Raw genomic sequence first — 25588 nt, forward strand, 5'->3', positions numbered from 1 at the left:
GTCAGTTTAAGCGTTACGCTGTTCTGTTCTGTTCAGGCTTGTGACGCAATTTCATTGCCACTGATTTTTGCAACTATGATCTTTGACGCTACTACTGAAGATTTTTCCAAAGTGTATGTGGGAATAGCAGCACTGTGTGAACGCAGACGGTGGAGAAAAGTGGCTCAAAATTGGTTCAAATGGCTCTGAGCACTGCGGGACTTAACTTCTGAGGTCATCAGTCCCCTAGAACTTAGAACTACTTAAACCTAACTAACCTAAGGACATCACACACATCCATGCCCGAGGCAGGATTCGAACCTGAGACCGTAGCAGTCGCACGGTTCCACACTGTAGCGCGTAGAACCGCTCTTCCACACCGGCCGGGAAAGTGGCTTACCCTGCAGTGAGAGTAATACAGAGTCTTTTTCATTCTTTCAGACAAAACCACTTGCGATGGTGGATCACGTCATGGGGAACAATTTTTGTTACAGACAAAATGTTCGCCGACACTTTCCGGCGACGCTAGGCGTCGTTTAAGACTGGTTATACGCCTGAGAGGCGGCAGGTTGTAGGCACAGTGCAGCATCCGTAGGCAATGTGTGCTACCTATCATCCAGCCATTTACTCCGCGTGAAAGGTGATAGGCTGAACGAAACTGAAGTTCCTGGTTAGCTTCTAAAATATCTTTCCCTGCTTAGAAATATTCTGAACATTGAAAAGTTGCTGTCAATATACTGGGTAGTACTGCACACCTGGTTAGTATACCCTGTTAATTCCGTGAAATGTCGTCATCCCAGGCCTGGCGAATACTCGAATACTAAGTGACACCTAGTTGTCACTGGTAAGCGTCAGAAAATATTTTGTCTGTAACAAAAGTTGTTCCCTGACGTCATCTGTGAACCCTAGACGTTTGTCACGAAAGCTTTGAAACATCCAGTACACATGAAATTAATTAAATGCACTGAATAAAATGATGGAATGATGAAGATGAAATCAACGAAGATGCAATCACGTGAAATAACATAGATGAAATGTGATGTACTGAGTATCTAGTGACAAGTGAAAATTGTCTGTTCAGCACATCTGAACGGTTTACGTTATAACATTTCATTGCATTTGAATGTATTTTCATATTTCTCAGTTCGGAAGTTAGTGAGCCACAATACGAAAAAATTCAAAGAATTCACAAATGCATTTCCGTCCACGGACGTGGAAAGATCGTGCCGCAGTTAGCTAACTTGAGGTTAAATGTATTTACGAGGTTTAATAGCATTCAGTCGAAGTGTTATGTTCTTTGTCTATCTTTGAACCATTACACTGTCATGGCTTTCTACAGATTTATGTGGAAGTTACAACCCTGTGTGTTGACACAATGTTAGCAGAGCACGTTTTTGCAATCCGGTGGTCGGATTTCGAAATCTTTCTGAATGCAGTTAGATGGCTACACAACATTTATCAGTGAATATAAAATGTTTATAGAGTTCAGCAGCAACCAGTGTCTGTTTTTCGTTTACTGTACTGAGTCGAAGCTTTTGAAATGCGATGCTACAAAAGAATGCTGAAGATTAGATGGGTAGATCACATAACTAATGAGGAGATACTGACTAGATTAGGGGAGAAGTGAAATTTGGGGTACAACCTGACCAAAATAAGGGATCAGTTGGTAGGACTCATTCTGAGGCATCAAGGGATCACCAATTTAGTACTGGAGCGAAGCGTGGAGGGTAAAAATCGCAGAGGGAGACCAATAGATGAATACGCTAAGCAGATTCAGAGGGATGTAGGTTGCGGTAGCTACCCGGAGATGAAGAGACAAGCACAGGACAGAGTGGCATGGAGAACTGCATCAAACCAGTCTTTGGACTGAAGACCACAGAAAAACAACACAGTGAAGAAAAACTATTAACAGTTTCGAATTTATATATTCATTAGCAGAAGGCTTGCATGCTTATATCAGAACACAAGGTACGTAGCTTTACAGGTGAGTTAATGTGAAACAATCGCATTGAACTTGTATTTTCGTTATCCTTCTCCAACGAAAAATTTTCATGTTCTTCACATACACTCCCTGTGGCCTTCATTATCATCCACGTTCGTTAGGCACCGATACAAATTTCCTAGACGTTGTACATGTTTTAACACACTTACGTGAGATGAAAACAAATATGCACTGTATTTGTTTTCATCGCGCGCCGCGCATCCCCAAGAGCAACGAACAACAGGACTCCCGTCGTGGATGTGCGCGAGAATACGCGAGGCAGTAAGGCGTGCCAGAGGATGAGTCGAAGCAACTGCTTTATCTTTCCCTTGAAGTGTAAAGTAAGACTGGCGTTGCACTAACAGTAGAAAAAGAGAAAGCATTAAAGATGTGGTATCCCAGGAAGACAGTGAAAATTAAGTGCGCTAATTAAATCAGAAATGAGGTGGTTCTTCTCAGAGTTAGTGGGGAAAGGAGGAATACGTAGAAAACATTGACTAGAAAAACATTAAGGACGATTGGACACAACATAAGAGCTTGGGGCATGATTTTCCTTGTACTAGAGAAGTCGCACAGGGCAAATATAGTAGGGGAAGACCGGGATTGGAATAAATACAGCAAATAACTAAGGATGCTGCTTCCAATCGGCAGGCGCTACCCTGAAATGAAAAGATTGACAAGGAGAGGAAATAATGATAGGCCGTATAAATCGGTCACAAGATTAGGAAAAAAAGGTAGAAAGAGAGAGAGAGAGAGAGAGAGAGAGAAGCTAGGCTTTTGCTGTTTTTTCTTGCCCAAGACATTGAGTGTTTAACCAATAGATTCTCTCTTCGTCACTTTAACGACTGTAGCTATGGGGCTGATCTAGACATTTCTCAGTTCATCAGCTGTTAGTGATTACGGTTATGCCACAGGTACTCACGTATGTACTTTTTCGCGATATCATACTAGATAACACTGTGCACGAAGCACAGATTCGTACTTGTCAGTTTCGTCAGTACTGTCTAGTAACCACAGTTTAGTCAGCTATTAGCATCTAGTTAAAAGTCGATTAACTCTCTACAGTAAGCTGATTTCTTAGGATGGATAGGATGTGTGACTGCTGTGTACGGACGCAGGAGGAGCTGGCCACTGTTCGCGAACAACTGAACGTGTTGATGGCCGCGGTCAGCCGTCTTCAGGCTGCTGCCTCGGAGTGTAACGGCAGTGGGGAGTCTGGTGCGTCGCATGGTACACCCCAGGTGTTACATGCGTAACCCACTGTCCCTGCTGTTGAGACATCTTCGCGGGTACCGGGCGCGGTTGGGCCACCCTCTCCCCAAGGAGAGTGGCGGGTTCAGCGGCGTTCGCGGCGCACGAGGCGGAGGGTCAATGTGGACGCTGGCCGTGTGGCATCGCCCGCTCTGCCTGTGAGTGGACATGTGGCTGCTCCTTCAGCAAGGTCCGAGCAGGCACACGGGGGGAGTGGTTTATTAGTTATTGGGAGCTCCAACGTTAGGCGGGTGATGGAGCCCCTTAGGGAAATAGCGGAAAGGTCGGGGAAGAAGGCCAGTGTTTACTCTATCTGCTTGCCGGGGGGTCTCATCTGAGATGTGGAGGAGGCCCTGCCGGCGGCTATAGAGAGCACTGGGTGCACCCGACTGCAAATTGTTGCTCATGTCGGCACCAATGACACCTGCCGTCTGGGTTCAGAGGTCATCCTAAGTTCGTACGGGCGGTTGGCGGAATTGGTGAAGGCGGAAAGCCTCGCTCGCGGGGTGGAATATGAGCTAACTATTTGTGGTATCGTTCCCAGAACCGATCGCAGTCCTCTGGTTTGGAGCCGAGTAGAAGGCTTAAACCAGAGGCTCCTACGATTCTGTGGAGATCTGGTGTGCAAATTTTTCGACCTCCGGTATCGGGTGGAGAAATGTAGGGTCCCCCTGAATAGGTCAGGCGTGCACTACACGCCGGAAGCGGCTACAAGGGTGGCGGAGTACGTGTGGAGTGCACATGTGGGTTTTTTAGGCTAGAGAATTCCCTCCCTAGGCTCGACAAGACGCCTCCTGAGACGCGGCAAGGTAGGAGTAGGCAAAATGCAACAGGGAATAACAATATTATTGTGCTAATAGTAAACTGCAGGAGCGTCTGTAGAAAGGTCCCAGAACTGCTCTCATTAATAAACGGTCACAATGCCCATATAGTACTAGGGACAGAAAGTTGGCTGAAACCAGACGTAAACAGTAATGAAATCCTAAACTCAGATTGGAATGTATATCGCAGAGACAGGCTGGACAGTGAAGGGGGAGGCGTGTTTATAGCGATAAGAAGTGCAATAGTATCGAAGGAAATTGACGGAGATCCGAAATGTGAAATAATTTGGATGAAGATCACGGTTAAAGCAGGCTCAGACATGGCAATTGGATGTCTCTATAGGCTCCCTGGCTCAGCAGCTGTTGTGGCTGAGCACCTGAAGGATAATTTGGAAAATATTTCGAGTAGATTTCCCCACAATGTTATAGTTCTGGGTGGAGATTTTAATTTGCCGGATATAGACTGGGAGACTCAAACGTTCATAACGGGTGGCAGGGACAAAGAATCCAGCGAAATTTTTTTAAGTGCTTTATCTGAAAACTACCTTGAGCAGTTAAACAGAGAACCGACTCGTGGCGATAACATATTAGACCTCCTGGTGACAAACAGAACCGAACTATTTGAAACAGTTAACGCAGAACAGGGAATCAGCGATCATAAAGCGGTTACTGCATCGATGATTTCAGCCGTAAATAGATATATTAAGAAAGGTAGGAAGATTTTTCTGTCTAGCAAAAGTGACAAAAAGCAGATTTCAGAGTACCTGATGGCTCAACACAAAAGTTTTGTCTCAAGTACAGATAGTGTTGAGTATCACGACAAAATTCAAAACCATCGTACAATATGGGTTAGATGAGTATGTGTCAAGCAAGATCGTAAGAGATGGAAAAGAGCCGCCGTGGTACAACAACCAAGTTAGAAAACTGCTGCGGAAGCAAAGGGAACTTCACAGCAAACATAAACATAGCCAAAGCCTTGCAGGCAAACAAAAATTACGCGAAGCGAAATGTAGTGTGATGAGGGCTATGCGAGAGGCGTTCAATGAATTGGTCTTATGTCAAAGCGGTAGGTGGATCAAAACAAAATGTCCAGACACTCTGTGACCAAAATGGTACTGAAACAGAGGATGACATACTAAAGGCCGTAATACTAAATGTATTTTTCCAAAGCTGTTTCACAGAGGAAGACTGCACTGTAGTTCCTTCTCTAGATTGTCGCACAGATGACAAAATGGTAGATATCGAAATAGACGACAGAGGGATAGAGAAACAATTAAAATCTCTCAAAAGAGGAAAGGCCGCTGGACCTGATGGGATACCAGTTCGATTTTACACAGAGTACGCGAAGGAACTTGCCCCCCTTCTTGCAGCTGTGTACCGTAGGTCTCTAGAGAAGGATTGGAAAAGGGAACAGGTCATCCCCGTTTTCAAGAAGGGACGTCGAACAGATGTGCAGAACTATAAACCTATATCTCTAACGTCTATCAGTTGTAGAATTTTGGAACACGTGTTATGTTCGAGTATAATGACTTTTCTGGAGACTAGAAATCTACTCTGTAGGAATCAGCATGGGTTTCGAAAAAGACGGTCGTGTGAAACCCAGCTCGCGCTATTCGTCCACAAGACTCAGAGGGCCATAGACACGGGTTCCCAGGTAGATGCCGTGTTTCTTGACTTCCGCAAGGCGTTCGATACAGTTCCCCACAGTCGTTTAATGAACAAAGTGAGAGCATATGGACTATCAGACCAATTGTGTGATTGGGTTGAAGAGTTCCTAGATAACAGAACGCAGCATGTCATTCTCAATGGAGAGAAGTCTTCCGAAGTAAGAGTGATTTCGGGTGTGCCGCAGGGTAGAGTCGTAGGACCGTTGCTATTCACAATATACATAAATGACCTTGTGGATAACATCGGAAGTTCACTGAGGCTTTTTGCGGACGATGCTGTGGTATATCGAGAGGTTGTAAGAATGGAAAATTGTACTGAAATGCAGGAGGATCTGCAGCGAATTAACACATGGTGCAGGGAATGGCAATTGAATCTCAATGTAGACAAGTGTAATGTGCTGCGAATACATAGAAAGATAGATCCCTTATCATTTAGCTACAAAATAGCAGGTCAGCAACTGGAAGCAATTAATTCCATAAATTATCTGGGAGTACGCATTAGGAGTGATTTAAAATGGAATGATCATATAAAGTTAAACGTCGGTAAAGCAGATGCTAGACAGATTCATTGGAAGAATCCTAAGGAAATGCAATCCGAAAACAAAGGAAGTAGGTTACAGTACACTTGTTCGCCCACTGCTTGAATATTGCTCACAATGTGGGATCCGTACCAGGTAGGGTTGATAGAAGAGATAGAGAAGATCCAACGGAGAGCAACGCGCTTCATTACAGGATCATTTAGTAATCGCGAAAGCGTTACGGAGATGATAGATAAACACCAGTGGAAGACTCTGCAGGAGAGACGCTCAGTAGCTCGGTACGGGCTTTTGTTGAAGTTTCGAGAACATACCTTCACCGAAGAGTCAAGCAGTATATTGCTCTCTCCTACGTATATCTCGCGAAGAGACCATGAGGATAAAACCAGAGAGATTAGAGCCCACACAGAAGCATACCGACAATCCTTCTTTCCACGAACAATATGAGACTGGAATAGAAAGGATAACCGATAGAGGTACTCAAGGTACCCTCCGCCACACACCGTCAGGTGGCTTGCGGAGTATGGGTGTAGATAGATAGGTAGACATGACTCTGATGATCCCCTCATCTGTTGTTTTATGCGCTCACACTTCTTCGACAATCAGTCTTCGATTTTACAACCTTGAGAACAGAAGCTTTCGAAGTGTTGTTCTACAGGAGAATGCTGATTACACAACCTGAGACATCAAGGTATCGTCCATTTGGTAGTGGATGGAAGTGTACGTGTGTGGGCGGGGGCTGGGGGTTGTTGAAGATAAAGGCTTGAGTCGTAGCCAGATGAAAATGGACATAAGGTGGAGATATGAAGCAGCTTGCTCAGGATAGACGAGTGTGGGATACTGCGTCAAATCTATCTTCGGGCTGAAGGCCACACGACAGTATCAACCTTGCTGGAATCAATTTTCGCTGACAAGCGGAGTGTGTACTGGTTTGACAGCTGCTGGCAGATTAAAACTATGTGCCGTACGGTGTCTCGAACGCGGGACATTTCCTTTTCGCGGACATGTGCTGTACCTACTGAGCTTTCCAAGCACCCGCGCAGATAGCCTTACTTTCGCCAGTACCTCGTCTCCTACCCTCCAAACTTCACGGGAGTAGACCACTTGCCATAGTTCCAGGTTTTAATCACAGTGTGTAACCCTGTTTTAACTGCCAGCAAGTTTCAACATTCAAACTTTTATGAACTCGCCATAACTTGGACAGGTGTGTCGCCAGATACGCATCTGTCAATAGATTGTGGAGTTGTGACAGCAGAATTGAGTAACATTTGTTGTCCTTTGGCTCGACAGTGGATCATCTGTGCTTTAACATAAATTGCGAATAACTGGCGCCCTGTCGCTGCGACGACGCTGTAAAGCAAGATTGCCAAGGATATATTTTTAATCCTACTTTAAAATCGTAAAATGCTATAGCACTGTACACTGGTAGACCACTGATAGGCTGTTCAGCCCCTTAATTCGAAAGACATACCTTATTCGGTCACACTGGCACCGATCCATCGCGAAGTGTGCGGGTTGCGTCTTAAGTGTGTCTGTGCAGTGCAGCTGACAATGATGGGCGTATACGGAGTATTCTTGTTATTGATGTGAGAGAGGGTGAAACCTGGATGTAGCACACAGCCTGCTTTTTTCGAATATCACAACGGCAGCTCCGGGGTTAACGACCTCATGCGACTGCTGGATCTCTAGTGCCACATGACCGCACTTCATGAGACACTACGCAGAGTTTGGTAACGAACCCCAGGGCATTAGCGCACAGCGTGGTACTCAGGAACTGTACGCCAGCGCCACTCCTCCTCTTGTCGGCCAAATACTGGCGATGGAAATTTCTTCCACGCTAGCACGAGTAGTGTGCCGAGATACAACATTGAGTCAGCGTCAAGGATTACGTAGGCGCGCTGATTTTACAATAAAATTCTGTTATCAAATGGCTGTAATTATACAGCTATAACATCAAGTCATGTATCCTGTTTGCTTGTAGCTAGTGCCTACGCCGTCTCTAGCTTCGGTTTCGATGCTCTCAGTTTGACAGAGGAAGAGTCCAGCAACCAGGGTTAAGGGGGAAAATCAGGTTATAATAATGTTCAGACAGGTCATTATTACGCCTTTGCAAAGCCGAAAAGCTGACAGCACAACGTAGCTGTTTGTAGGTAATATTGTCTCGATACGTACTTGTGAACGAAATTACGTAAGTAGCTATATCAGCAGAAGAGACCGCCTAGCTCTGTAACATCTCATGTTGTGCTGCCGTTACGCTCCGTGGCCAATCTCCTTACAATCTGAACGATCTGACGGTTATTCTGTACACCACCAAAACTCGGCATACGTTCTCGCATCCAGTACACAATCCGTCTGCTGCCTCCTGCTCGGTGTAACCTGTATGGGAGAAGGTGCCTCCAGAATGCAGCTGAAAGGAGTAGCTGTGCACTGGCTCGCAGTACCTGCCATGTGATAGCATCGCGAGCCGAGTCGTTAGCCGCTTTCTGGGCCCGTGGTCCTAAGTGACAGCTCGCTTTCCGCGTGCTGCGCCCGCCACGGAGCAGAAGATCCGTAGCCGCGATTTTCTGACGCCACCAACGCTATTCGTGTAGAGCACACAACTGGACCTGTCTGCGAGCTTTGTTGGTGGTTATCATTTCTAATATTTAACTGATCTTGGAGGCTGTGGCCAGCAAATGCGTGCGTAGGTGAGGGGTGGGTATTGTTAGTTGCTATACGCCTATTATTATGAGAGAAACCAAAATGAATAACGGATAATGTACTGACACGGTGATACAGAGCCATCCTGGGCCGTAGAGTGGAAGTTGGCGGAGGTTTTGGGGGCGTAAATGTTTTACCAGTGACACAATGTATTAATGGCACCCATTATAAACACAATTACTACATATTTTAAGCAAAGCAATTCCAAAAATATTAATTAAAATGTAAAAACATTAATTGATTCCCGTTTGAAAAATTCCCAAAACAACAGTGCCAACATCTGTGAGTGAAATAACAATACCTATAATTCAAATTACAGCACAATTAAATGTTCAAATGTTTGTCAAATCTTATGGGACTTAACTGCTAAGGCCATCAGTCTCTAAGCTTACACACCACTTAACATAATTTATTCCAAGGACAAACACATACACCAATGCCCGAGGGAGGACTCGAACCTCCGCCGGGACCAGCCGCACAGTCCATGACTGCAGCGCCCTAGACCGCTCGGCTAATCCCGCGCCGCTACAATTAAATCATACTTGAAACGTACATTAGGCAGTTTCATGATCCATTACTGTGTTCTCACGCGGAATTCTAAATTAGACAACAAACAGAAGGTGGGAACACTGAAATCATGAGCTAACACGAATAACGTCACTTTCACAATTGTGATTCAAATTACACCGAATTAGTTTAGTCCACGGCGCGAGAGAATAACAAGATCCACATACAAGCTGGCTGGACACACTCTTATAAGAACTGAAACCCTTTTTCATTGCACTCACATGTGTCAACTTCCACAATGGAATAATGTCAAACAGGAAGCTCATAATAAGAAACTGAAACATCTAAACACCAAATCAGGAAAGGCAGTGCAGTCTTCAACTCTAACAATTTGCCAATTTAGAAAACAATGTTTTAGCAGCATTCAAAATTATCTGCCATATAGTTTTCCAGAATGCAAGTTACAACGACACTGCTCAACATGAGCAACGAAACTGTAGACGAGAAAAATAGACTGGGGTACATCCAGCAAATAATTGAGGAAGTAGGTTCCAGTGGCTACTCTGAGCTGGAAAGGTTGACACAGGAGAGGAATTTGTAGCGGGGCCGGCCGATGTGGCCGTGCGGTTCTAGGCGCTACAGTCTGTAACCGCGCTGATGCTACGGTCGCAGGTTCGAATCCTGCCTTGGGCATGAATGTGTGTGATGTCCTTATGTTAGTTACGTTTAAGTAGTTCTAAGTTCTATGGGACTGATGAAGTAAAGTCCCATAGTGCTCAGAGCCATTTGAACCATTTTTGTGGCGGGGCATATCAAACAAGTCAGAAGACACTGAAAAAGCAGGTTTTCATTTCAAGCAAATTTTCGAACAAGGTATATTTTGGTTATTGTTTTGTGCACCTCCTGACGAAAAAAGTGAAGCATCCGGAAGGGGAAGGGAAAAAGAAATGAAACTTCACGTGTTGAGAGAGTGTATGATGTTACGTCATTGATTACTATCGAGTCAAATTTACTAACAGATTGGCAGTACGAGGCCACTGTTGCACGACCTTTGGCCTGGATGCATGCACGCATGCAATGATTCGGTTGGGAAGGATGTCATAAAGCTGTTGTATCTTCTCTCCTGAGGCAAGCTGGCCCCCAACCCTTGTAACTGCTCCTTGATATCCTGGACACGGGCAGGGGATACAGTTGATGTCCCATCTGGAAGGACACGTGTACTGTTCTGACAGACCTGGAGACCTTGCTGGCCTCTTCACTACCTCCATATCCCGCATGTGTCAGGTGTCACGTGTGGGCGAGCAGAGACCTGTCGAAAAATGGCACTACAATAATGTCGCATGAGCGGTGACACATGAGGACGCAGGATACTCGTGCTGTGGCGTACCGTTGCGCCGTCAAAGTTCCCTCTCTATCACTACGAGCCGTGAGCTGACGTCACACTCGATGGCTCTCCACACCACAACGCCAAGAGCAACTCAGCTGTGCCTCTTCAAACATTCAGAGAATCAGACCTCTCACCTGGTCGCCTCCATACTCACCGACGACGGTCATGCACAGTAGTGCAGAACTACGATTTATCGCTGAATATCTTGCGACGCCATTCATCAATAGTCCATTCTTCCCGACTATGGTACCACTCCTAACGCAGCCATTTGGGATGAGTTAGCAGCAGCCTATGCGTAGAACGGTAATTTCGTGTCCGGCTCTTACTACTCTCTGACCAATTGTGTGGGATGACACAGAGCGTTGCGAAGTACCCATTACTTGTTCTCGGACGGCAGGGGTATGTTTGAAGGCGTTATGAAGGGCTTAGCGCACATTACGGTGGTCCTCCTCTGTCGTGGTCAGACATGTTCAACCAGAAGCTTGACGACGAGTACACCTGCCCTCACCTTCCCATGCCGTCCAACATCAGGTCACTCGCCTCTGAATGTCCGGAAAATCTGTACATTGTGCGATTCGACTAGCCTGGCCCGGGGACGATCACAATGAGGCCTCTTCAAAACTCTGTCAGGTGCTGATAACGCTGTCTCACACGTGACAACTCGGTGTCCTTAAAATCCGATGCGGTTCACGTGCTTTATATGCACTACCAGACTTGGTGACAACACTAAAGAGGAATAACACAAATGTCAAAAGCCTGAATAATCATCTCTTGCAGCACGGACCTGCACGAAGAGAGTGAGGTTCGGAAAGATACCGACAGGGTGTGGAGTCTAGCCCACTAACGTGACGTGGGCAGCTGCGCTGGGATTCTCAGCTGAGGATTTATGTCGCTAGCAGCCCGACTGATGTGGTCCCAAAAATTCTCGTTTGGCTTTAAATCCGGGGAGTTTAGTAGCCAGGGGACTGCTATAAACTCATTCTGGTGCTCTTCGAACCACACACGCGCACTGCGAGCTTTATGACACATTGCATTGACCTGCTGATAGATGTCATGACGCTGAGGAAAAACAAACTGCATGTAGGGGTGGACATGGTCCTCAAAGTTGGTTGGTTTGTTTGGGGAAGGAGACCAGACAGCGAGGTCATCGGTCTCATCGGATTAGGGAAGGATGGGGAAGGAAGTCGGCCGTGCCCTTTCAGAGGAACCATCCCGGCATTCGCCTGGAGTGATTGAGAGAAATCACGGAAAACCTAAATCAGGATGGCCGGACGCGGGATTGAACCGTCGTCCTCCCGAATGCGAGTCCAGTGTCTGATCCTCAAGGATACGCGCATACTTATACTGATGCGTTGTCCCTTCCAGAATGACCAGATCATTCGCCGACCCCATACCATAACGCTCCCTCCTCCAACCATGACCCGTCCGACGATTATTGTAGGGTGTTTGCCATCTGTTCGATGAGCATAAAACGTGATTCATCTTAAAATGCCACCAGTCGCCATTCTGTGGACGTCCATTTGCGGTACTGGTGTGCGAATTTCATCCTTCGCTGGCAGTGAACAGTAGCCAGCATCGGTGCATGAATCAGGCGCGTGCTGCAGAGATCCATACGCAGCAACGTTCGCTGAGGAGGCGCTGTTGGTGGCAGTTCATCGGGTGGTCAGTTGTTCCACATTTACACGTCTGTTCGCCTGTCCACAATTCCGCAGCCGTCGTTGACTCCTGTCATCCAGGGCCAGTGGTGCACCACAGTTGCCTCGGCGCCAGTTTTGGATAGGGCTATTTTTCCATGTACGACGCCACACGAACAGTTTACCGACTTAGCCGTTTCGGAAATTCTTCCATTCCTTGGCCCGAAACCCAGTGATTATGTACTGTTTGGACGTCAGATAAATCGCTCCGTTTCCGCTTTACGACTAAGACTGCACTATTTCCCTCGCCCGCTGACACACTTTATGTACCCTCCACTGCTAGTGCTGCCACTCGTCTGTGAGTGGTTGTTGCACGTCGACGTCGAACATAGGACGTGATCACTGTAACGTGACTAGACCGAGTGCCTATCACAGAGAATTGAAATTGTAACCATTTACATGCTGCTGATGCACTGTACATGTATGGCCATGTCTTCTGGGTGCTTGACTTTTTTGTCATGCAGCGTATTTCACGGAAAATCTTATTTTTATTAGTAAGGCTTATTCCTTTATAACCTGCCCCAAACACGTTCGTAGATATGCAGGTAGTTCATAACGCTTTTTTACTGTTTAGATTTTATGCAAAGAATGAAGTGAGAGTGGCGTGACAATCTAAATTGGACGTCAAAATGTCTGTCGCCTGTGGCAAACTGGAGATGCGAGTTGCCCGGCAGGAAGGAACCCAGAAAAGCAACGAAACGACACAGAAAGGAGCTAAACAGTCCAACTTATGTTGGTGATAATAATAATTATTTCTATGATACGATGTAGGAAGCTACCATTTCACACACGCTCCTTGATGAAGAACCAAGAGCTTTCGCTTGAGTGTTTGCATAGTAAGGTTCGTGCTACATTCTGTCTGAAAATCGTTTACGCTTTTTTAGAGCCTCCTTGGTGCTATTACACGCACAGTTTGAATAATTAACTGGTTCTCGTCCTGGAGCCGTGAGAACGGACCGGGACGGGGGTCTACGCTGTGTGTCTGTGTGTGATAATTGGTTCCGCTCTGACAGACGCAGGGAGACGCAGGTGCGGCCTGCGGGGTCGGCAGTTCACAGTGCAGCAGACAACAGCCTGGCCACTTTCTTTGTGGCTCTGCGGCCTTCGCGGCAAGCGGCTGCGTCCGGGATGACGTCACGATCTCCCGCGCCTTGTGTGGCATTGCCCCACCTCATTACGCCCGAGTTGCGGATTGTTCGCCACACGACTCGAACGTTCCCTGCCGAGTGGCTGACACCGTCAAATCTTTTGTCACCCATCGGCACACTGAAGCACTGTGCAGGACCGTAGAGAGCGTCTGTACAAAATACTTTCATCCTTATTTGTTACTTCGCATCATGAACTTTTTTATCTGTGGACATCAGACCCTTTGTGCTAATAAAACATATAACGTAGGTCAATTCTTACAAAGAAGAAAACAGCAACCAGCCACTATTAATTCTGCTATTTACTTAGGTAAATAGCGCCGTTACCGGTTTCGAACTGGCAAGTTCATCATCAGACGGCTGTTCACATGATTTTCAAGGTACACTTTACATTATTGTCCATTTTCAATTTTTAATTTTTTTTGTTAGCATTCCACTATGGAATAATAAAAATTGTAAACGGATGATAATGTAAAGTGTATCTTGAAAATCGTGTGAACAGCCGTCTGATGATGAACTTGCCAGTTCGAAACCGGTAACGGCGCTATTTACCTAAATAAATAGCAGTATTTATAGTAGCTGGTTGCTGTTTTCTTCTTTGTAAGAATTAACCTACATTAATTGTACACAGCCACGGTCTCACCATGTCAGTTTTAGACAAAATAGCAATAAAACATATGTTTTAATGTAGTGGTAGTAAGTCAACTGTTCAACAAACCAGCAAATATTTTCATTTTATTCAGGTGACGGGACAACCATCCTTAGCCACAAACGTGAGTTACTCGAAGGGACAAAGTGTGTTCCCTCTGCTATACGCCACAATGTGTCGAGTATAGATGTAGATGTCTAGCTCTGTAACGTATAGGCTTTGCTTTCTATCTACATGCTAAGACAAAAGGGACGGACCACGAAGGAATTACCGATTGAGACAGAAATCGGTAGATGTGATGTACATGTAAAGACAAATAAATGATATAATTTCAGAAAAACTGAATGATTTATTCAAGAGAAAGAGTTTCACAAATTGAGCAAGTCAATACCGCGTTAGTCCACCTGTGGCAGTAATACAAGCAGTTATTCGGCTTGGCATTAATAGAATTTTGGAGATCCTTCTGAGGGATATCGCGCCAAATTCAGTCCAATTGGACAATTGGATCGACAAATTCTCGAGCTGGCTGTAAGACCCTGCCCCTAACGCTCCAAACTTCTCGACTGGGGAGAGATCCGGCGACCTTGCCGGCCAAGTTAGGATGTGGAATGCACGGAGACAAGCGGTAGAAACTCTCGCCGTGTGCGGGCGGGCATTCTCTTACTGAAATGTCAGTCTAGGATGGCTTGCCATGAAAGGTAATAAAACGAGCCGCAGAATATCGTCGACATACCCGGTCTGCTGTCAGGGTGCTGCGGGTGACAACCAAAGGGGTCCTGCTATGAAAAGAAAAGGCACTCCACTCCACCACCCTTGGCTGTCGAGCCGTATGTCGGGCGACGGTCCGGTTGGTATCCGACCGCTGCCCAGCGCGTCTCCAGACACTTCGGCCTGGAATTTCACTGACTGGAGAAGAACTGCCTTCAGCGATGAGCTCCGCTTCGAATTGAGCCTCTATGACATGTCTGAAGATGTGTGACCAAATACTGTCTGATGTGAATCGCTAAAAGCTGCAAGACTAATAGTGCGTAAGCAACGGTTGAGCCCACACGTGACAGATGCTTGTCGTGAAATAGTTGTTACGCCTGTGGCGTGTTCGTACAAGTTTAGGTGCATGTGCGTGATTGTTACGAATTAGCTTTGTGCTGGGACCAAACAGCGGGGTCATCGATCCCGTAAGATGAGGGAAGGTTGGGGAAGTAAATCGGCCGCACGCTTTCGAAGAAGCCATCTGGACTTTTGCTGAAGCGATTTACAGAAATCACGGAAGATCTAAGTCAGGATGGCCGGACGTGGGTTTGAACAGTCGTCCTCCCGAATGCGAGTCCAGTGTGCTAACCACTGCGCCACATCTCTCGGTAGCTTTGTGTAAAGTTGCAAGTCTGGGTAGCGTGGAAGTACGTTTAGGTAGGACTTTTACTCGGCTGTCGTGAAGCGCTTGCCGAATACTAGTAGGACCCGAAGCGGGACCAAAAAAGTATTCGCCGGAATATAAGTAAGTGTTACAAAATGATGAAAGATGTCTCACGTAACTCATAAATATGCTCGGAATTGTACAGGGTGTTCTAGGAGAAATAATCAGTGTTCAAGGATATGAAAGGAACCATCATTTAACTTACAAGACTTCATTTGGACAAATACCCTATTCCGAATGGTTTCCGAAATGGAATACATCTAATTTACAGTGTTATTTATTCGCTGTATTATTACATACACTATCTGGTTTACACATATACAAGAGTTAGTAAACGCTACAACATGCGTTTTACATGTATCAATGAAAAATACGCGTTTTTAACACATTCACCTCTAAGCGTTATAGTACATGTCACACTACTGCTGTTGTACAGTTTACAGTACAAGTTTGGATACCCCAAGGTGAACTTCAGTGCATTTGTACACTCGTGGGAGAAAATGTTATGTTGCTTGTCTGAGTGCCTCTGCACGTTCCCTAATAAGGACAGCAGCGACCATAACACGGCCTAGCAGTTTACCTCGCGTGTTCCACTTCCGTTTGCACTCCATTAACCAACCCCATAAACCAAAATCTAATGGCGTTAAGGTCCATCAATCTTGGTGGCCAGTTAATTGCACTACTACTACTACCAATGCTGCGAATCGGGTAAAACACAAGGGCGTGCTACTAGCCCAAAAACAAATGTATTAGGCCTACAACTTTGCTTCCGCAGTTTTGCGGTAGACGGCAGTAGCGGCAAGTGGTTGGTCATGACTGTAATACAATAAGCTTAGGCATCTGTAAACATAAAGCCATAAAAATATTAGTCGATTTGTGATTGCATCATAAGGTTATTCTCGCTTAAACACGTCAACTTACGTACCCATTTCTCGCCATTTGTGGGTAGTTTGAATTTTCTGCATTAACATGAAGAAATCTGCGGTTGTGGCTCTTAAAATGCTGGGTAAGACCAATGGTGAGGGAACTATTAGTGGAAGAACGAGCAGAGAATGTTTTCAAGGCCTTAAGAACGGTGATTTTTATGTCGAAGACCGGCATGGCGGGGGAAGACAGAACGTTTTCGTAGCTACTGAAACAGATGAAGACAGTCACAGGACATCATTATCGCAAGCAATTGATGCGTTCGAGCCCAGCACTGAAAGCAGGTCAGTGCTCGGTCCCATGTCGCAAAACCCGTCAAAATAAACATGGAAACGTTGAAATGAGAAGTCCTATCGCTCCCGCCGTATTCTCCATACGTTGCTCTCTCTGACTACCACCTCTTTCGATAAGTGGCATACAGTCTGGCTGACCAGAACTTCCTATCATATGAACAAATGCAAAATTGAATCGATTCATGGATCCCTACAAAAGACGCACAGTCCTTCCACCACGGGATTCGTATGCTGTCCGAAAGATGGGAGAATGTAGTGGCCAACGATGGGCAACACTATGAATCATAGTTTTTTTTTGTAAGTTTTTCACAATAAAGCCCCGAACTTCGAGAAAAAACGGCGGAAACAAAGCTGTAGACCTAGTACATTACATGTGACCTATCTTGGAAATCAATAGAAATAGGGCATATATTCATACGAGGTGTTTCGCTGCAAATGAGGATTCGTGTCATGTCCCTGAATACTGACCATTCTTCGAAGGACACACTGGAGACAATCCAAGTCTGTAGAAAGGTCGCTTCAAAAGGAATCAAAACACCTAGAAAATCCAGTACCGAGCGAACGCGAAAGCTACAGCAGCGTCTAGAAGGAAATGAACAACAAAAAGAAACGGTGCAAAGCGATTGTGTAGCAGGTCAGCGACAGTCCAGATTTATGATTTATCTATTGCGTACCCATTATGAGACTCTGTGTAACTGTTGTTGTTGTTGTTGTTGTTGGTTCAAATGGCTCTGAGCACTATGGGACTCAACTGCTGAGGTCATTAGTCCCCTAGAACTTAGAACTAGTTAAACCTAACTAACCTAAGGACATCACAAACATCCATGCCCGAGGCAGGATTCGAACCTGCGACCGTAGCGGTCTTGCGGTTCCAGACTGCAGCGCCTTTAACCGCACGGCCACTTCGGCCGGCTTGTTGTTGTTGTCTTCAGTCCTGAGACTGGTTTGATGCAGCTCTCCATGCTACTCTATCCTGTGCAAGCTTCTTCATCTCCCAGTACTTACTGCAACCTACATCCTTCTGAATCTGCTTAGTGTATTCATCTCTTGGTCTCCCTCTACAATTTTTACCCTCCACGCTGCCCTCCAATGCTAAATTTGTGATCCCTTGATGCCTCAGAACATGTCCTACCAACCGGTCCCTTTTTCTTGTCACAAACTCCTCTTCTCATCATTCTATTCAATACCTCCTCATCAGTTATGTGATCTACCCATCTAATCTTCAGCATTCTTCTGTAGAACTACATTTCGAAAGCTTCTATTCTCTTCTTGTCCAAACTATTTATTGTCCATGTTTCACTTCCATACATGGCTACACTCCATACAAATACTTTCAGAAACGACTTCCTGACACTTAAATCTATACTCGATGTTAACAAATTTCTCTTCTTCGGAAAAGCTTTCCTTGCCATTGCCAGTCTACATTTTATATCCTCTCTGCTTCGACCACCATCAGTTATTTTGCTCCCCAAATAGCAAAACTCCTTTACTACTTTGGCAACGGCCTTGCCGCAGTGGGTACACCGGTTCCCGTCAGATCACCGAAGTTAAGTGCTGTCGGGCGTGGCCGGCACTTGGATGGGTGATCATCCGGGCCGCCATGAGCTGTTGCCATTTTTCGGGGTGCACTCAGCTTCGTGATGCCAATTGAGCAGCTACTCGACCGAATAGTAGCGGCTCTGGTCAAAGAAAACCAACATAACGACCGGGAGAGCGGTGTGGTGACCACCCGCCCCTTCTATCCGCATCCTCATCAGAGGATGATACGGCGGTCGGATGGTCCCGATGGGCCACTTGTGGCCTGAAGACGGAGTGCTTTACTACTTTAAGTGTCTAATTTCCTAATCTAATTCCCTCAGCATCACCCGACTTAATTCGACTACATTCCATTATCCTCGTTTTGCTTTTGTTGATGTTCATCTTATATCCTCCTTTCAAGACACTGTCCATTCCGTTCAACTGCTCTTCCAAGTCCTTCGCAGTCTCTGACAGAATTACAATGTCATCGGCGAACCTCAACGTTTTTATTTCTTCTCCATGGATTTTAATACCTACTCCGAATTTTTCTTTTGTTTCCTTTTCTGCTTGCTCAATATACAGATTGAATAACATCAGGGACAGGCTACAACCCTGTCTCACTCCCTTCCCAACCGCTGCTTCCCTTTCATGCCCCTCGATTCTTATAACTGCCATCTGGTTTCTGTACAAATTGTAAATAGCCTTTCGCTCCCTGTATTTTACCCCTGCCACCTCAGAATTTGAAAGAGAGTATTCCAGTCAACATTGTCAAAAGCTTTCTCTAAGTCTACAAATGCTAGAAATGTAGGTTTGCCTTTCCTTAATCTAGCTTCTAAGATAAGCCGTAGGGTCAGTATTGCCTCACGTGTTCCAACATTACTGCGGAATCCAAACTGATCTTCGCCGAGGTCGGCTTCTACCAGTTTTTCCATTCGTCTCTAAAGAATTCGCGTTAGTATTTTGCAACTGTGACTTATTAAACTGATAGTTCGGTAATTTTCACACCTGTCAACACCTGCTTTCTTTGGGATTGGAATTTTATATTCTTCTTGAAGTCTGAGGGCATTTCACCTGTCTCATACATCTTGCTCACCAAATGGTAGAGTTTTGTCAGGACTGGCTCTCCCAAGGCCGTCAGTAGTTCCAATGGAATGTTGTCTACTCCGGGGGCCTTGTTTCGACTCAGGTCTTTCAGTGCTCTGTCAAACTCTTCACGCAGTATCATTTCTCCCATTTCATCTTCATCTACATCCTCTTCCATTTCCATAATACTGTCCTCAAGTACATCGCCCTTGTATAGACCCTCTATATACTCCTTCCATCTTTCTGCTTTCCCTTCTTTGCTTAGAACTGGGTTTCCATCTGAGCTCTTGATATTCATACAAGTGGCTCTCTTTTCTCCAAAGGTCTCTCTAACTTTCCTGTAGGCAGTATCTATCTTACCCCTAGTGAGATAAGCCTATACATCCTTACATTTGTCCTCTAGCCATGCCTGCTTAGCCATTTTGCACTTCCTGTCGATCTCATTTTTGAGATGTTTGTATTCCTTTTTGCCTGCTTCATTTACTGCATTTTTATATTTTCTCCTTTCATCAATTAAATTCAATATTTCTTCTGTCACCCAAGGTTTTCTACTAGCCCTCGTCTTTTTACCTACTTGATCCTCTGCTGCCTTCACTACTTCATTCCTCAGAGCTACCCATTCTTCTTCTACTGTATTTCTTTCCCCCATTCCTGTCAATTGTTCCATTATGCTCTCCCTGAAACTCTGTACAACCTCTGGTTCTTTCAGTTTATCCAGGTCCCATCTCCTTAAATTCCCACCTTTTTGCAGTTTCTTCAGTTTTAATCTACAATTCATAACCAATAGATTGTGGTCAGAGTCCACATCTGCCCCTGGAAATGTCTTACAATTTAAACCTGGTTCCTAAATCTCTGTCTTACCATTATATAATCTATCTGATACCTTCTAGTATCTCCAGGATTCTTCCACGTATACAACCTTCTTCTATGTAACTATTGTATTAAAATGATTGATAATTAAATTACATACTAACACGAAACACTTGTTGCGATTTTATCTCGACTTTTTTTACGAAGAATGTACGGCGCTGATCCAAACTCCCTGTGCGCTGTGTTTCTGAAGTGAGCACCGTAGCTCAGCACGGTATTTGCCTAGAAAGCACCACAAAACAGCCTAAATTACAATTTCCAGTTAGACGTTGCGCCGATGTCTTGGATTAAATCCCAAACCTTTCCACAATGCCTTCTGGAGTGAATGTGACACTAGTTACGGGGACATTAAGCTCGGTGGTCCCTTTGGTGCAAAGACCGGTATGTACTGGCGTTCAGTAACTGCATGGAGACATATTTTCCCGTCGAATTTACTGTTCAAACTGTGACTTTGCTTCCACATCCGCTAATTCAAATATTTTAAAATGTTTTTTCCAACATTAACTTTGAAACCCCAGATTGATGCCGGGAGCGGCGCAATCGAGGATGTGGACTGGTTGAACTTTAAGAAATGTAATTTGCATATCGCGATTTGGTAGTTGCTTGGTGCTACACGACTGATTTGAAAAACTCTGACTTCTTTTCTGAAAAAAAACTGAAAAATAAAACTCGTATTACAATGAATAATGAAATACACATGTGGATAAGCGAACTGATAGTGAAACAGCACTTGTTGTTGTTGTGGTCTTCAGTCCTGAGACTGGTTTGATGCAGCTCTCCATGCTACTCTATCCTGTGCAAGCTTCATCATCTCCCAGTACCTACTGCAACCTACATCCTTCTGAATCTGCTTAGTGTATTCATCTCTTGGTCTCCCCCTACGATTTTTACCCTCCACGCTGCCCTCCAATACTAAATTGGTGATCCCTTGATGCCTCAGAACATGTCCTACCAACCGATCCCTTCTTCTGGTCAAGTTGTGCCACAAACGTCTCTTCTCCCCAATCCTATTCAATACTTCCTCATTAGTTATGTGATCTACCCATCTAATCTTCAGCATTCTTCTGTAGCACCACATTTCGAAAGCTTCTATTCTCTTCTTGTCCAAACTATTTACCGTCCATGTTTCACTTCCATACATGGCTACACTCCATACAAGTACTTTCAGAAATGACTTCCTGACACTTAAATCTATACTCGAAGTTAACAAATTTCTCTTCTTCAGAAACGTTTTCCTTGCCATTGCCAGTCTACAGCACTTCAGTAAGTCAAAATAAGTTACTATATTGTGAATTCACTGCAACGACGCTTACATGTCGAAAGCTGAAAACAGAGAGACAAGTGCGATCAGCCAGGCTTCCCGCAGCTGCTCTCTAAAAAAGTTGAAGGCTGCGTCTTTTTTATCACACAGATAATGCAGATATGAACATCGACTCTTTGGTTGAAAATCATTATGTAAATAAGGTTACCTTCCATTAGGAACGTGGGTGCACTCCACGACTGTGGTATGACTTTCAGATAATAGAGCACAGCAACCAGTGCACGTTTTATTCGATAAACCTACGTTTCGTTTAGTACCTAATCGTTATCAAATGGTTCAAATGGCTCTGAGCACTATGGGACGTCTGAGGTCATCAGTCCCCTAGAACTTAAAACTACTTAAACCTAACTAACCTAAGGACATCACAAACATCCATGCCCGAGGCAGGATTCGAACCTGCGACCGGAGCGGTCGCGCGGCTCCAGACTGTAGCGCCTAGAACCGCTCGGCCACTCCGGCCGGCTAATCATTATCAATGCATTCCGCTTTTGCCGAACATTGTATTTGATGTGAAAATCCAATGGAAAGTAATAAAACTATGATTCTGATTACTGCACCATCATTTTGGGACTACATTATTGAAGAATCCGTGCAAAAACGCCTTGCAGAAAAGCTGATGAACCTTGGTAGCTGCTACGAGTTGGACAATGCAGTGCGCTGCCGGCGGTAAGTGGAGTCCGCCTGTCAGCTAAACTTTGACGCATGCGTTGAAATCTCGCGGCGCGCTACATACGAGGTGCATTCAAGTTCTAAGACCTCCGATTTTTTTTCTAATTAACTACTCACCCGAAATCGATGAAACTGGCGTTACTTCTCGACGTAATCGCCCTGCAGGCGTACACATTCTTCACAACGCTGACGCCATGATTCCATGGCAGCGGCGAAGGCTTCTTTAGGAGTCTGTTTTGACCACTGCAAAATCGCTGAGGCAATAGCAGCACGGCTGGTGAATATGCGGCCACGGAGAGTGTCTTTCATTGTCGGAAAAAGCCAAAAGTCACTAGGAGCCAGGTCAGGTGAGTAGGGAGCATGAGGAATCACTTCAAAGTTGTTATCACGAGGAAAATGTTGCGTAACGTTAGCTCGATGTGCGGGTGCGTTGTCTTGATGAAACAGCACACGCGAAGCCCTTCCCGGACGTTTTTGTTGCAGTGCAGGAAGGAGTTTGTTCTTCAAAACATTTTCGTAGGATGCACCTGTTACCGTAGTGCCCTTTGGAACGCAATGGGTAAGGATTACGCCCTCGCTGTCCCAGAACATGGACACCATCATTTTTTCAGCACTGGCGGTTACCCGAAATTTTTTTGGTGGTGGTGAATCTGTGTGCTTCCATTGAGCTGACTGGCGCTTTGTTTCTGGATTGAAAAATGGTATCCACGTGTCATCCATTGTTACAACCGACGAAAAGAAAGTTCCATTCATGCTGTCGTTGCGCGTCAACATTGCTTGGCAACATGCCACACGGGCAGCCATGTGGTCGTCCGTCAGCATTCGTGGCACCCACCTGGATGACGCTTTTCGCATTTTCAGGTCGTCACGCAGGATTGTGAGCACAGAACCCACAGAAATGCCAACTCTGGAGGCGATCTGTTCAACAGTCATTCGGCGATCCCCCAAAACAATTCTCTCCACTTTCTCGATCATGTCGTCAGACCGACTTGAGCGAGCCCGAGGTTGTTTCGGTTTGTTGTCACACGATGTTCTGCCTTCATTAAACTGTCGCACCCACGAACGCACTTTCGACACATCCATAACTCCATCACCACATGTCTCCTTCAACTGTCGATAAATTTCAATTGGTTTCACACCACGCAAATTCAGAAAACGAATGATTGCACGCTGTTCAAGTAAGGAAAACGTCGCCATTTTAAGTATTCAAAACAGTTCTCATTCTCGCCGCTGGCGGTAAAATTCCATCTGCCTTACAGTGCTGCCATCTCTGGGACGTATTGACAATGAACGCGGTCTCATTTTAAAACAATGCGCATGTTTCTATCTCTTTCCAGTCCGGAGAAAAAAAATCGGAGGCCTTAGAACTTGAATGTACCTCGTACCGCGGAACGGAACAAATCTGCGTCTCCCGAGATATTCCTCTCCTTCCAATCATAATAAAATCGGTCTGACACATCATCCTTCCATTTTATTCTACCCCCTTCATCCACTTTGCTGACTTCTAGTTGCTACCTGCGCTTCTGTTCAAATGTTCAAACGTTCAATATGAATTCCTAAGGGACCAAACTGCTGAGGACGTCGGTGCCTAGACTTAAACACTAGTTAAACTAACTTAAACTATCTTATGCTAAGAACAGCACACACACCCATGCCCGAAGGAGGATTCGAACCTCCGGCGGGAGGGGCCGCGCGATCCATGCGTGGCGCCCCAGACCGAGCGGCCACTCCGTACGGCCCTGCGGTTCTACAAGGCTCTATAAACATACTCATCATTGCACTTTCATCCTCTTAAACACTAGTTAAACTAACTTAAACTATCTTATGCTAAGAACAGCACACACACCCATGCCCGAAGGAGGATTCGAACCTCCGGCGGGAGGGGCCGCGCGATCCATGCGTGGCTCCCCAGACCGAGCGGCCACTCCGTACGGCCCTGCGGTTCTACAAGGCTCTATAAACATACTCATCATTGCACTTTCATCCTCTCTCACTTATCATCGCCGTTACACCATGGCACGATTCATATTTTAACTGTAATATAAACTCATCGGACGAGTTTTAAAAACGATCAATATTTTCAGTCTCTGTGTATTTCATCAAATCCACGTTTATTGTCAGTTCTTTTTATGTAAAAGTCGTAACTGTCGTCCACCTATTTGTTTTTTACAAAACCATCTATTATTGCCAACCTTTGTATATTTTAACCGTTTTTATATACGGTTTATGTAACCTTTGGCTGAAGAGCCGTTTTTATGCGCTGCCAGTCCGCCCCTGCCCCTTCTGGGAAATTGAAAAAACAATAAACAAAACAAAGTGTTCTTGAGTCTTCGATGGCTCACTTGAAGACGACTGGCGTCTGCCCAGTTGAATTATCGTGGGACGAATTAAACGACGACCGGCTGGAAGTCCGGAATTTGGCTCTACACCTCTCCTCTGTTCATCGGGAAAATATAAAGTATACACTGAAGAGCCAAAGAAACTGGCACACCTGCCTAATATCGTCTAGGGACCCCGCCACCAAGCAGAAGTGCTGCAACACGACGCGGCATGGACTAGAATAATGTCTGAAGTAGTGCTGGAAGGAACTGACACCGTGAATAGTGCAGGGCTCTACCTCTTCTGAACAGGATGTTGCAAGGCATCCCAGATATGTTCAGTAATGTCCATGTCTGGGGAGTTTGGTGGCCAGCGGAAGTAAACTCAGAAGAGTGTTCCTGGGGCCACTCTGTAGCAATTCTGGACGTGTGGGGTGTCGCATTGTCCTGCGAATTGTCCAAGTTCATTGCAATGCACAGTGGACATGAATGGATGCAGGTGATCAGACAGGATGGTTACATACGTCTCACCTGTCAGATTCGTATGTAGAGGTATGAAGGGTCCCTTGTCATTCCAACTGCACACGCCACACACCATTATAGAGCCCCCACCAGCTTAAACAGTTCCCTGCTGACATGCAGGATCCATGGATTCATGAGGTTGTCTCCATACCCGTACACGTCTGTCCGCTAGATACAATTTGAAACAAGACTCGTCCGACCAGGCAACATGTTTCCAGTCATCAGCAGTCCAATGTCGATGTTGACGGGCCCAGGTGAGGAGTAAAGCTTTGTGTCGTGCAATCATCAAGGGTACACGAGTGGGCCTTCGGCTCCGACAGCCCATATGGTTCGTACGCT

The 25588-nt window shown here is 45.5% G+C and overlaps 1 protein-coding gene and 1 pseudogene across 1 annotated transcript in view; both read left to right on the forward strand.

Annotated features, from left to right (window-relative positions):
• The window catches only part of LOC126457402 (SH2 domain-containing protein 4B-like), a 606090-nt gene that overhangs the window by 259023 nt on the left and 321479 nt on the right, over window positions 1–25588 (forward strand). The gene's annotated exons all lie outside the window — the stretch shown is intronic.
• Window positions 18445–18562, forward strand: LOC126458854 (5S ribosomal RNA; annotated as a pseudogene).

The sequence above is a fragment of the Schistocerca serialis genome, chromosome 2 (genome assembly GCF_023864345.2).
Source record: "Schistocerca serialis cubense isolate TAMUIC-IGC-003099 chromosome 2, iqSchSeri2.2, whole genome shotgun sequence".
NCBI classification, from domain to species: Eukaryota; Metazoa; Arthropoda; class Insecta; order Orthoptera; family Acrididae; genus Schistocerca; species Schistocerca serialis.